At 40.9% G+C, this 15,003-nt stretch overlaps 1 protein-coding gene across 2 annotated transcripts in view; it reads right to left on the reverse strand.

Moving 5' to 3' along the window:
- LOC110533380 (follistatin-related protein 4) overlaps positions 1 to 15,003 on the reverse strand; it is a 237,142-nt gene that overhangs the window by 72,739 nt on the left and 149,400 nt on the right. The gene's annotated exons all lie outside the window — the stretch shown is intronic.

A 15,003-nucleotide genomic window follows, 5' to 3' on the forward strand; every position in this document is an offset into this window, starting at 1 on the left:
TTCCCTCCTCCAACTCAGCTGCCTGTGATAGTTGACAGGAGGTTGGAGAGGTGCCTGTGCATCTCTGCCAAGTGATGAGCGCACAAAATATTAAAAGCTCATTGATATGAAGTCATTAGAAAATGTCCCCTGATCGCTGCAAAGAGCCATACCCTTTCCGGCGAGGACAAGAGATGGATTGCAATGCCTAACTCAGATTATAAACTGGGTGGTTCGAGCCCTGAATGCTGAATGGCTGACATCTGTGGTATATCAGACCATATACCACGGGTATGACAAAACATTTATTCTTACTGCTCTAATTACGTTTGTAATCAGTTAATAATAGCAATAAGGCACCTCAGGGGTTTGTGATTCATGGCCAGTATACCATGGCTAAGGGTTGTGTCAAGGCACTCCGCGTTGTCTAAGAACAGCCCTTAGCCGTGGTATATTGCCATATACCAAACCCCCTCTGGCCTTATTGCTTAAGTAGACTTCAACATCAATTAATGACGTCCAGAGCGTCCAGCCTGCAGGCCCCCTGGTTCCCCCACAGCAGTACTGATTCCCCAACATCATATCTGTTAACCTTCCTGTCACTCCTACAAGCTCATCCAGAGTTCTGTTAAAGGGACAATCAGCAGTTGCTACATCCATTTTTGGACTTAGATTAATGATATGATTCTTGAAGATTATAACTTATAAATGCCTCATGAGCTTAGTTTAACTGTCGTATCCTATCAGAACCTAAAATATAAGCTTGCTTTACTTCAATGTTTGTAAACAAACACTATATATCCTCAAAACATGGTTAAAACTATACTTTTTATATCATTGATGGTCAGTCCTTGCATCCATTATCCTGTCTATGAATTTGAGAGCGATTACATTTCTCCAGCCTTATCCGGCAGCTTTTTACCAGCAACTACCAATTGCCGCTTTAAGCTCTAGAAAGAAGAAATGTCTCCTACATTGCTTTTTGGTGACACACAGAGGCCTGATGACTAAATTATGTTCCTTTCTTCTTCAGGACATGACCGAACCCAACAAACCAGACCTTTACGGGCACTATTTTGCCTACCCTGTATTGTCTGTTTGAGCGAAACTTGTGCCGTTGAAAAGACCCGCCGCTGGCACTGCTCTGGTGCTATCCATTAGCATGACATGGGGTCATTTCAATGCACCAGCCCTTTCTCTTCTCCTGCATTCAGTGGCTGATCAATCACTGATGAACCTGCCAGGAAGATGGGGAGGGATTCTATTTTCAAGTTTTCAAATCCGGTAATGAAATACATCTATCAAGGTGGCGGTGTGAGGAGAAAGGTCAATGGTGATACGGGATAAGTTGTTATGACACGCCATTAATCCAGGATCCTCAATTATCTCCTCGCTTTTTTCGGGGAATAGATCTCATGACCTTTCACAGACAACCGGGCCATCTGCAGCGGTCCACGGCATCCAAGAGGCAATCATGTCAAGGTCTCGGCTAAATCCCTGTTCAACGTTATTCCTTCTGGGGGGATGGAATGTGCCATGGAACAGACACCAGGGATCATCACATATTCAGTCATCATCGCTGCTTTCAAAGGAAATGAAAATCAAGGACTGCAAACCAGCGATTTACATTGTTTTCTTTATCCATTTGTTGAGATGAATGTCCTTATTTTCCCCAGTGATTCTCAGTGATGTCCTCTGCCTGTCCTAGCAATAAGTTTCTCATTCTGCTGAACCCAGCAGCTAAGGAATCAGACTATCTTACAGTATATCCTCCTGTCGCTGAAGTTGTACTGTACTTGGGGCTGAAATTCACTTTACTGCCTGGTTGAAATGTTAGCTGCTTAAGTGAGCGATCCGAACCTGATGTCAATGTCCAGGAGACAACACCCAGTGCAATTCTGCTGTTCAACCGAGAACAACCTCAGAGCTCCCTTTTTCTAATGTCAGGAAGAGGAAGAACAAGAAACTAGCCACCATGCTGCTACAGGGACAATGTGTGAACTGGTCAATTACATTTACAAGGATAAATTAGAATATATAGCGCAGATACACTGAACAAAAGAAGAGAGTATCTAATCGAGCTATTAAAAATGACAAAAATAATATAATTCAATTGAAAGAGTAGGTGTCTGAAGGCCTCCTTATATCTGTTCTGATTCGGAAGTATCAGACACAAACGAGTAAAAGCATATTCTAATACATCAGCCGATGGAACCTTACTACAATGCCTCAAGGGCGTGAGTAGTGCTCCTGTTTGATTTATGATAGCTTGACCTCCATGGGCTGAGATGATTGGGTTATTTATCGCCATGCCGTCTGTGTCCTGCTAACGCAGAAAGATTGACTTCCCTCTTGGGTAATTATGGAGATGATAGATAGATAGATACTTTCCTCACTCCACTTGAGCGACATCAGGTCGGAAGTCATCGTCTTCGTCCCAAATAGCATCCTAGTCCTTGTGTGGTGCACCACTTTTGACCAGAGTTCTATGGGCCCTGGTCAAAAGTAATCCACTAAATAGGAAATAAGGTGCCATTTGGGATGCAGACGGTGAATCAATGCCTGGTCAGGGGTCCTTTGAGAGTTATATGTTGCATGGACATTGCCCTCTTTGAGACATGAGCCAATTAAATACTTGCCCGTTTAACTTAGACATAAGTTCTCACAGGGATAGCCTATAACTATCGCCCAAAGCCAACTAAAGTAGCCTGCGATGCAGCATCTAACGGCAGCCACATACTGTACTGTAATAGAGAAAACCTGACTTCTGTCTCAATCTGCCAGGGTAAATAAAGCACATGTAGTCAAAAGACAAATTAACAACACAGAGACCACTTAAAAAACCCATCTCTCTTTTCAACCCAACTCAACAAATACATCATCTATGCTGTCACAAATCTGGAAGAATGTGACTGTAGTGAAACGGGAATGTTTGCCATAAGAGCTCTGCCTAGGGAAAACTATAGCTTTTGTATTGTGGCAATTGTGACAACAATCTGTGTTTATTACAAGAACAAGCCAGAAGGAATGGCAAGCTACATAAGAGAAACAATCAATGTTCCAAGCACGTCTTGAGATCCCAGTCTTCATATTATTTAAGTGGTGGATGTGGCATGGTGTCATGCATTAAGTATTGCCATTGACAGAATGCCTCAGAATGTACCTAGCCCAATAACTCAACCATATAAAGCCTATATTCTCCATTTTTCACCAGCTAATAGATGTTTACTTCTATTGGTGTTTCTTGAATGGACCCATGCTCTGAAAAATCAATCAACTCCCAATAGCAATGCCATCTTGGGTAGCAAGATGCCCAGCAACTCTCAACTTGGACAGTTTAATCTATAGTGATAGCTCAGGGATAGTATATCATATTATATTGTTTTTAGATCAGTGCCAAGGATTCTGAGGACAGTAGTTTAACAGCCATTGAGAAGTAATCTCAATCGTTCTCCCAACATTTTTGTCATGTCTCACATTTCCAAATGATGCCATTAGATTAGCTGAGTAAAGACATCCAGTCTCCCCCATATGTACTGCAGTCAGGAGGTGTGTGTGCTTGGCAAACATTATCTGACTTACTGCACCTTGGGACAGGCTAAATGAGAACTCGTTGCAACATGAGAGGTATTGGCAAAGCAGTGAAGGAGAAATACTGTAGGAGGACTGCTATGGAAACCTTCCGTGCTCAAACCACACATCAGTACTATATATGCTAGCTGCACCTCCCTCTCTATCTCTGCATTCTCCCAGTTTTAAAGTATATGTGTATATACTATTTTGTGGAGTAACAGACCTGTTAAACTTCCAAGATCAAAACACACCTTTGGAGATATAAAACAGGAATATCCTGAATTGGGATCATCTAAAATGTGTGGAAAAACTATCATTTCCCACTGGGCACATCATGTGATTTCAACATAGATAATTAGGTAATATTTGGTTGAGACGTTGATCAATGAGATTACCACCTATATTCACCCACTCAAAAAGACAGCAAAAAGTTAGTTGAATTTCCAATGTGTTATCACTATGCTTTCAACCTTCCAAAAGCACAACCAAATTCCAATGGCAAAACAATGTCAGATATTTGGTTAAATTGTTAATCCAAATGTCTATCACTGAGCTTTAACCATGTAAAAGCAAAACAAAGTTCAAATAGGAATACAATTTTAGATATTTTGTTTATTTATACTAGGATTCTCCAACCCTGTTCCTGAAGAGCTACCCTCCTGTAGGTTTTCGCTCCAACCCTTGTTGCAACTTAACCTGATTTAACTAAACAAAATAAACACAAACTTTAAATGCACTTCGAATAAACTTTGATTTGATTTAGGCCTATTCTTTAACTTTGGTTGAGATGGAGATGTAAACCCAACATTCATTTGCAGACTACCTGGAATTAAAGCCAGACTAAGTCAGTGGTACAGTTGGAACTATCCAAACAGAAGATACATCTCCTTCAAATGTTGATATTTGGTTGCGTTAATAACCAAACACAATTCAATATCCCTTTTGAAATATAATAAATAGCCTATTAATGTGTGACCAAGTTAACAAATGATCGGTTGGATTCACATCTCCAACTAATCCAAAAATAAAAGTTAAAGAATGGGACCCCACTGGGAACACACTGGTTGAATCAACGTTGTTTCCACATAATTTCAACAAAATTACATTGAACCAACTTGGAATAGACGTGGAATTGTCATATGTGCTCAGTGGGACACATTATTGTTACTATTTTCCAACAGGGCAGAAAAGTACTGTAATCAAACTATACAACACCTTTTTCTGCTCTACAATAAAGTATGGTCTAGGACGAGTGTTCATGATGTCCTGCAGTGTATTGTGTATTATTGTGTAATAAACAGTCAGGTGACTTTCACAGTCATCTCTTCTATTGTGGCTCCTACACTTTTACCAATGTGTTTCTCAACCACCCAGTCAAATCACCAACCCAATCAAAGCCACAAATAAGAGTTAGAGAGTTGCACTTGCCGTCGCGACATAATAGATTGTTAAAGAGAATAATTGTGAAGCTAGCGCTCAGCTAACAGATTAGGAGTACAAGTGTAGGACGTTGATGACATTTTTAGCATACATTTCTCTGACCACACCTGCAGTGTAAACTACAGTAATATCCTGGCTTGTCCTGGCTGTTGGCTGAGCTAGGGCTGCAGACTGCCGCCTCAGAGGAACAGAGGGTTTAAATTACCTGGCTAGCTGCTGGGAACAGCAGCCTCAGTGACCCCCATCCACACTGAGGCCCAGAGACCAATCACAAACAGCCATCATTAGCCTGCTCCGTCACACTGGTGACCTTGTATGTACCTTTCAGATGCTTGAAAAGGAGATGGAGAAACTACTTCAGAAAGGTACATAAACTGTGCTGTGTGCAATGTTGCTACTGTAAGTTGTACGAGTGTTAATCATTATTTTTTTTTATTTGTCTGCAAACATAGCAACAAGATGAAACATACATAATTAACTGTACAGGAGCTCATCAACTTTTGCCTGGTTGCTTAGACTTAATTAATCACTGTACAGCAGGAAGAGAGAGGCAATTAACTATATAAGGGGCATTTACAGTAATTGGATGATAGAGTTCAACTTTTGAGAGCAGAACTATGATGACAAAAGACTTTTAGAATACTTTCAATAAATGTATAATTAAAAATGACAGCTAAAACTACCAAAACTACTCTTCAGCTGTTGATGGACAATGGGTTGCTGTCTCTGAAGTACATATGTACAGATGTAGGATCTTAATTTGAGCCAGTTTTCTACAGTAGGGAAATGATCCTGCAGTAACAGGAAATGTTAATTATTATGTGGATTATAATCCATGAATTGTTTTTGTAAGTGAACATTTCAAAGTGGAAATTAAAAACTTCAGAAGCCTTTTTACACCTCACATATACTACACGTTTTATATTTCCTGCATTGTAGGAAAGTTTTCCTGCAACAGGGTGATCGAATTAAGATCCTACATCTGTAGTATGAGCAGATACCTGACTAGGGAAAAGCATTACATTCATTTACAATGCAGTGGAATAGCAAAAGTCAAAGAAAAAAAAGAAAAAAAGAAAGGTGAAAGAAAGTATGAGAGGAACAGCCCTTTCAGATGAACAGCCCTTTCATTCTCTCATGACTTCCATAGTCAGAAAGAGAAAGAGAAATGCAATATCTTCCTTTCATCTCAGAGTTTTATCTTTCATCTACCTTACATTTAATCTTTGACTGGTTGCCTTCTAATGAGTTTTCACTGCTGCACTATTTTGTGTTGGAACTCCACGACAGAGAATACATTTTTCTTATGTAAATGTGGCAGCTTCAACAACTAAGTAACTACCCTCCTGCTCTGAATGTGCAAAGATGACACTGAAATGCAATATCATTATCAGTTATATGAGATACATTTCGACACGGCTCTTTAAAAAAAAAAGTGTGAGGTACTGTTTAAAAACACTTCACAAAATGTAGATTTGTACTTTTTACAGATGCTTAGATAACAGAAGACTCACATTTCCATATATTTTAGGAAAGGTAGATACAGAGAATGGTGGGAAGTAATTGTCATAGCCTCCATTCTTTACTTGAGTGAATAAATTAAGTTAAGTATGCTTTGTTTAAAACACATTTTGGCTTTATTCAATTCAATCAAGTAGAGGCCCATTTGATTGTTGCGGGATAGTTCAAGCTTCATGTTCGTAACTCGTATTATGATTCAGCTCTAGGTTGGTTTGTTTCATTTCTTTTCAAACGAAGGCTAAGTAGTTTGCTGTTTGATTTCCATGTCTCAATCTCCATAACTACACAATTATTGTAACTTTAAACCAAGCTAATTTAAATGTGTGCTTATGAAAAGTGGGAATGACTGTGTATACATGTTTCTCTTTTGCAGATCTATGCAATCATTGTTGTTCTAATTTACAGATAAACAATTACAGTGTGATAATGTGTGCTGCTTAACCACACTAACTTGAATGTTTGGTAGCAACTCTCAGAAAAGTACAACTCACAAAAAAACATTTCACAAAAAACATTTCAACCTAGTTAAATCGTGTTCTAAAATGCATGCTCTTCACTTCCTGAAATGACCATACAGTAGTTACCAAATCCAGACACCTCCAAGTGCTATGTGTGTTTTCAGTGACCACCAGAGCTTCCATTAGACAGAAACATCTGCCAGTAAACACCAACTCCCGCTGGTGGCATGGACTTCGCTATTGACCCATGAAACCATTACTCTCTGATGCAACCTTCAAGGGCAATTTTAGAATAAGCTGTTCTTATGACCAGCAATATAGGTTGACTGCACAAACAGCCCTGGGGAGGAGGTGCAATCTTTCTTTCGCCTCACACAGACACAGTAGGCCTATAGAGGGTACAGCATTCTCACTACTGGCTGATATGATGAATCACCTTCTGCCACGCAAGAATCCTACTTTTAATTGGGAAAAAAATGCCTGAATGTTGGCACTACATTAATGAGCAGTATTTCCTCGTCATAGATTATGTCTCCATTAATTTGAGGGGAAAAGATATCAACCTTTTTTTTAAACTGCACATGCAGAAGCTATTGGTTGCCCGGAGGTGAGTTACATTGGTAGCAGTACATTGATGTCAAGTCATTAGTGGTTTACACATGGAGCTCCTCAACCTCCTCCCTCTCTCTGCCAGCAGGTAGTGTGAGGGAAAGTCATTAACCGGAGAACAGAACTAATGAAGGGATAAATTAACAGAACAACAAACAAATACAGCATGGTTTACCCTGCCTGGCTCCTACCTAGCTAAAGTTCATTATACTATCTGAGTCAGAAACGTCTGCAACGGGGTAAGAATCTTAACAGAAGTGCAAAAAACGATGTCTCATTGACTACTGGTTGAACACAGTTAGTGAGCCAGACCGCACCACCTCCCCTATATATAACTGACCACATTGTGAATGTTGAGCAGGCAAATGTATCATTGGCCTGGCCAGTTAAGCATGCACCACTTCAACCCTCGTCCCTACAGAGAATAGCCTGTAAAACTTTTTAGTGGGGCTGTAAATTATCTTTCCCCCAATGTTGTGAATCTATACCAGAATATGGATTCTAGCTGCCGGATGGATTTCCAACATTACAATCTCATAGCTGTGTGAGTCACACTTTTAGCAGGAGGTTGTCAGATAGAATGACATGTTTCAAAGCAGAGGTCTAAAGCCATTAAAATACCTATTGGCTCCCTGTCCCCTCAATATCACCCGTCGAGCCTCTATCCTCCAACGCCTGTCACTCACACTGCCGAATTAAAGAGGGGGTAGTCTCAGAGGTCCACGGAATTTACTTCTAAACGGACGCAAATGCGATTCATTCACTTATATTTCCCCCCTGCACCTCTTTTTCAGGGCTTCTTCATTAGGCCAGGGCTTCTTCATTAGGCCAGGGCTTCTTCATTAGGCCAGGGCTTCTTCATTAGGCCAGGGCTTCTTCATTAGGCCAGGGCTTCTTCATTAGGCCAGGGCTTCTTCATTAGGCCAGGGCTTCTTCATTAGGCCAGGGCTTCTTCATTAGGCCAGGGCTTCTTCATTAGGTCAGGGCTTGACAATGCAGGCTAAATGAACAGGAGGCTCAGACAATGAAGAATTTGGGTCAGGATGATAATAGGAAACACACAGCAGCAGCTCTGTTTCCCCCCAAAGCTACAGTCTCTCCCTCCCACAGCCCTCCTGATCATCCAGGTTACTAATTTGAGAACATGGGGGAAGAGGAGTTCAACGACAGATCCACTTAATTAAAAGCGTGACAAAAGTGTTATAGACTGTGTCTGTGATAAAAGCAAATAGACTCCTTGGGGAAACAGCAGAGATGAATACAGTCTGATATAGACATTATTATAAATCGTTGCAGTGTGGATAGGCCTCATACTCAGCAAATTAACAGTAGTAGTCCTACTAATCATTATACCTTTTAATACTGAAATCTCTGTCCTTAAGAGAGGGCTACTAGGTTACATGCCACAAGAAACAATCTTCTTTTCAAAATGTGTTTCTGATAGGTAAAATGTGACATAGAATTCTAAGAAAGCTAATGAGAATTTTCATTACGAACCATTATCATTCTCATAATCATCCCATACTGTGTCCCATCTTTGTTTTACCTACTTGTCATCATACTCAGCTAGAAACATTATCCCCTTCTCAGCGGTTGAGCTATCTCGTCTCTCTTGAGCCTTTTGAACTTATAATGAAAATAATGAATCATTAGGGAAACCAAGACTTTTAAAAAACACAACCAATTACCAGGCCTAACACAGGATAAAGGCTACAATATCACCCAGTCTATCTGGGGCACGGGGAGGCGGTAGAAATTAATAATTGTCACATTAATAATTCATTAGAGCCAAGTAAAATAATCCACAAAGTCTCTGGCCACATGAGGGGAAGTAGATAGTTTTACATTTTGTAATATCTTATGCTGTAAAACAATGTTTTGCTGAATAATTTGCCCGGCTAACTACAAATCATTACACTGGATTTGTTATTGAATTAAAAATGTGCTCCTAATTGGAGATTGTTATCAATTGTAATACTGAAATAACAGGTACATCCAACCTCCAATGGCTCAACGGTTACAAATGCAAATGTTTTAAGTCTGCATTGACTTTCTATTTAAAGGCAGCCATCTTGATGATGTTTTAATTAAGCAGAGGTAATCGTATTAAGCTTACCAGCCACATTTTCTGATTAAATCTCGGCTGTATCCTTCGTAGATAGACTCATATATATTACATTAATCGATCAGTGGTCCACACTCATATGTTCTCAAACGTGTTCTCAAGATAGAGAACGTGTTATAATACGAGATAGTGTTCTATCGTTGATGACGAGCCGACACATTCATCTGGGTTAGCATGACACGCATCGTTCGTTCCTTAGATTCCTTCCATCCTTTTAGAACGTCTGACCATGCTGCTTCAACAACAAAGCCAAGCGCGCACAGTAAACAGCTCATACGGAATATTATTGGGCCAGTAACCTAAAAGTCGCTGGTTCTAATCCCTGAGCCGACTAGGTGAAAAATCTATCGATGTGCCCTTGAGCAAGGCACTTAACCTTAATTGATACCATACCAAATGTACTCTACATCACAACGTTGTGAAACGTTGTAGTTGTTAACCACATTGTTCATTCATACCCAACTACTGAAAACACATTGTCCATTCATACCCAATGACTGAAAACACATCGTTCATTCATACCCAACTAATGAAAACACATCGTCCATTCATATCCAACTACTGAAAACACATCGTTCATTCATATCCAACTACTGAAAACACATCGTTCATTCATACCCAACTACTGAAAACACATCGTTCATTCATACCCAACTACTGAAAACACATCGTTCATTCATACCCAACTACTGAAAACACATCGTTCATTCATAACCAACTACTGAAAACACATCGTTCATTCATACCCAACTACTGAAAACACATCGTCCATTCATACCCAATGACTGAAAACACATCGTTCATTCATACCCAACTAATGAAAACACATCGTCCATTCATATCCAACTACTGAAAACACATCGTTCATTCATACCCAACTACTGAAAACACATTGTTCATTCATACCCAACTACTGAAAACACATCGTTCATTCATACCCAACTACTGAAAACACATCGTTCATTCATATCCAACTACTGAAAACACATCGTTCATTCATTCCCAACTACTGAAAACACATCGTTCATTCATACCCAACTACTGAAAACACATCGTTCATTCATACCCAACTACTGAAAACACATCGTTCATTCATACCCAACTACTGAAAACACATCGTTCATTCATACCCAACTACTGAAAACACATTGTTCATTCATACCCAACTACTGAAAACACATCGTTCATTCATACCCAACTACTGAAAACACATCGTTCATTCATACCCAACTACTGAAAACACATCGTTCATTCATACCCAACTACTGAAAACACATCGTCCATTCATATCCAACTACTGAAAACACATCGTTCATTCATATCCAACTACTGAAAACACATTGTTCATTCATACCCAACTACTGAAAACACATCGTTCATTCATAACCAACTACTGAAAACACATCGTTCATTCATACCCAACTACTGAAAACACATCGTTCATTCATACCCAACTACTGAAACACATCGTTCATTCATACCCAACTACTGAAAACACATCGTTCATTCATACCCAACTACTGAAAACACATTGTTCATTCATACCCAACTACTGAAAACACATCGTTCATTCATAACCAACTACTGAAAACACATCGTTCATTCATATCCAACTACTGAAAACACATCGTTCATTCATACCCAACTACTGAAAACACATCGTTCATTCATACCCAACTACTGAAAACACATCGTTCATTCATACCCAACTACTGAAAACACATCGTTCATTCATACCCAACTACTGAAAACACATCGTTCATTCATATCCAACTACTGAAAACAAATGATGACATGTTTTATTTTTTTTGTCTGGTACTTTCATTAGTGCTAGACGGTTATTGTTCATAACCCAAGACTGTCTGCTGTCCTGAGGCATATCTCTGCCTGGTAAGATGGTAAGATGACAGAAGAGAAAAAGGGGCAGGAGGGAGGAGAACAGAAGTTCAACTAAGTGAGAAAAGAGGACTTCTTAAGACTGCTCCCAAACCTGCTGATGCAGCCACAATTTAATTGGCAGTATCCAGAGTCATATTTTACATGAAATGTACTGTCAGATGTGTAATTTTGCTGTGAGGTCCCATTGGTGATTCTCTCATCTGCAAAGAGAAGCTATGTGCAACATTAGAGGCTTAAATTAAAGAACAGTAAAGATAATTGAAGTTGTAGCATGGCCTGACCTAATGAGATATTACATACTCTGCCCACAGATCAAAGACACTTCGAATTGTCTCTGCCAACCTACAGGTGTTTCTGGGTAGGGGGGGTCAGCTCGGGATAATTGGCCTGTGTCCCAAATAGCACCCTATTCCATATATAGTGTACAACTTATGACCAGAGTGCACTAAATAGGGAATAAGGAGTAATTTCCGGACGCACACATGCTCTTCTCCCTACAGTATCACAGCTGAACACAGATGTGAACATACAGAGCTATCATTTCAGATTAGTTATGGATTTTAAAGCGAAGAAGACATTACCATGAGGAATTTACACCATTCACACACATCCACAAGAATAACAGCGGGTCACATTCACATAAAAAGGTGAACATATAAACATGTTTGGTTAATACGATAGTGACTGACTACGACAGATGATGTATTGCCGCAATGACATGCAGGACGGTGGAAATGACTGAGATTATCGCTGGCACAGTACCACCTTCAGAGCATCACCTGCCTGGGTTTTATCAACACTGCCCCTCCGCCAGCAGACACACATGCAGCAAAGTAAGGGACATGAGGTGGAAATATCATGGACTGTCTTGTGTGTCGATGCCCTGGGAAGGACAGCACTGGAACTGTGGTTGTGTCCCAAATGGCACCCTATTCCCTGGTCAAATGTAGTTTACTACATAGAGAATTGGCTGCCAGTTGGGATGCCAACTCTGCTCACTTCTCAGCACCACAACGCTCATTCCCTTCTGCTCCAACAGCTGCAACTCTCAGCTGTGACTCGGCACATGCCAGAGACCAGTCAGTCACTTCATGATTTAATAAGTCAAAAGACACTTTGACCTGGCCATTGTTTTTCTGACCCCCCCCCCCCCCCCCCCCCCCCCCCCCCCCCCCACCACCACCACCTACCCTCACCCTGGCCCGCCACCCCCACCTCCTACATCCGCCCCCGTTTAATTGTTCCCTGTTACTTTAGGGGCTCATGCCATTTTCATTGTTAGTCTTGTGGTGTAAACGCTGAGGGACTATGATGGAGGGCTATGTGGAGGGCTATGTGGAGGGCTATGTGGAGGGCTATGTGGAGAGCTATGTGGAGGGCTATGTGGAGGGCTATGTGGAGAGCTATGCGGAGGGCTATGTGGAGGGCTATGTGGAGGGCTATGTGGAGGGCTATGTGGAGAGCTATGTGGAGGGCTATGTGGAGGGCTATGTGGAGAGCTATGTGGAGGGCTATGTGGAGGGCTATGTGGAGAGCTATGTGGAGGGCTATGTGGAGAGCTATGTGGAGAGCTATGCGGAGGGCAATGTGGAGGGCTATGTGGAGAGCTATGTGGAGAGCTATGTGGAGAGCTATGTGGAGAGCTATGTGGAGAGCTATGTGGAGGGATATGTGGAGAGCTATGTGGAGGGCTATGTGGAGGGCTATGTGGAGGGCTATGCGGAGGGCTATGTGGAGAGCTATGTGCAGGGCTATGTGGAGGGCTATGTGGAGGGCTATGTGGAGAGCTATGTGGAGAGCTATGTGGAGAGCGATGTGGAGAGCTATGTGGAGGGCTATGCGGAGGGCTATGCGGAGGGCTATGCGGAGGGCTGTGCGGAGGGCTATGTGGAGAGCTATGTGGAGGGCTATGCGGAGGGCTATGCAGATATGGTAAACTAACCTTATGTCACTAGCTAGCTATAGCTCCTCTGACATACACTGCTATAGAGTGGCCATCAGATGTTCTTGTATAAGTCACATTTAAATTTCAAATGTGGCACTTCACTGCTGAGTGATATTCATGAAGGTTCCCAGATGTGTCTGGAATTATCATATAATTGAACTGAATATATGCAGATTGATCTGACGCAACATTGTAAATCAGATACCTACCCAGAAACATTAATAGCAAGTGTCATTAAACAGTGCTTTAAACCTAATTTCCATACATTCTTATGCACATTCAGGCCCATTATGGTCTGCTTTTGCATAAATTGTGGTACAGATGTAGGATCTTAATTTGAGTTTTATATAATCCTGAAGCAACAGGAAATGTGAATTATTATGTGGATTATAATGAATGGACATTTTTGTAGGGGTTAATAATTTTTTTGTAAGGGAAAATCTAGACTGAAATTTCAAAGTGAACCTGTAAAACTTCAGAAGCCCCAGAAGCCCTTCAAATTAAGATTCTACATCTGTGTTACATAAATCGCAATACCTAACCTCGCACTTTGAGGATCATATTGATAATGCTTTCATAATGATTTTAATAATGATGAAGCCAACAGAGTTCGAAATTAGAAGTTTTTAATCATTTCGAAGATGGGTGTCGTTGAACACTCTCCTCGTAATCTAATACATTAGTCTCACATAGTCAGTATGAATGACTCCCCACCTCCATCCAGAAAACACTCACTCTATCAACCTGGGTCCCAGGGACAACCATCACAGGGCACATCCCAAATGGCACCCTATTCCCTATATAGTGCGCTACTTTTGACCAGAGCTCTTTGGTCCAACTTTTGAATTAAAGCCCCTGTCAAATGCAGTGCTGAATAATATCAAATCAAAAATCAAATTTTAGTTGTCACATGCTTACTTACAAACCCTTAACCAACAACGCAGTTTTAAGAAAAATAAGTGTTAAGAAAATATTGACAAAAATAAACCGAAGTAAAAAATGAAACATTAAACAATTGAAAAAGAAAAAATAATTCAAACAGCAATAGCGAGGCTTTATACAGGGGGTACCGGTACAGAGTCAATGTGGGTACAGGTTAGTCGACGTAATTGAGGTAATATGTACATGTCGGAAGAGGTAAAGTGACAAAACTAGTCTTATGGGGTCTAGGGTGCCATTTGGGATGCACAACACTTTCACTTCACTAACACTTGATCCAGGACCAGCCAGATGTCGGCAGCATGTTAGAGACCACAGGGTTTTTTGATGTTGTACAGGTTCTCTGCTGAGCGAGAGGTGAGGGATTGACGAGCTGACCACACATCAGATGTTGCTGCCTGGAAAACCAGAGAAAACACAGCTGGCTTGACTGATGATGGGCGGCAGGAGAGCTAAAAGCATCCCAGTATGTAGGTTGCGTCCACAATGCCACTTCATTCCCTATGTAGTGCACT

Source organism: Oncorhynchus mykiss, chromosome 10 (assembly GCF_013265735.2).
Source record: "Oncorhynchus mykiss isolate Arlee chromosome 10, USDA_OmykA_1.1, whole genome shotgun sequence".
Classification (NCBI taxonomy): Eukaryota; Metazoa; Chordata; class Actinopteri; order Salmoniformes; family Salmonidae; genus Oncorhynchus; species Oncorhynchus mykiss.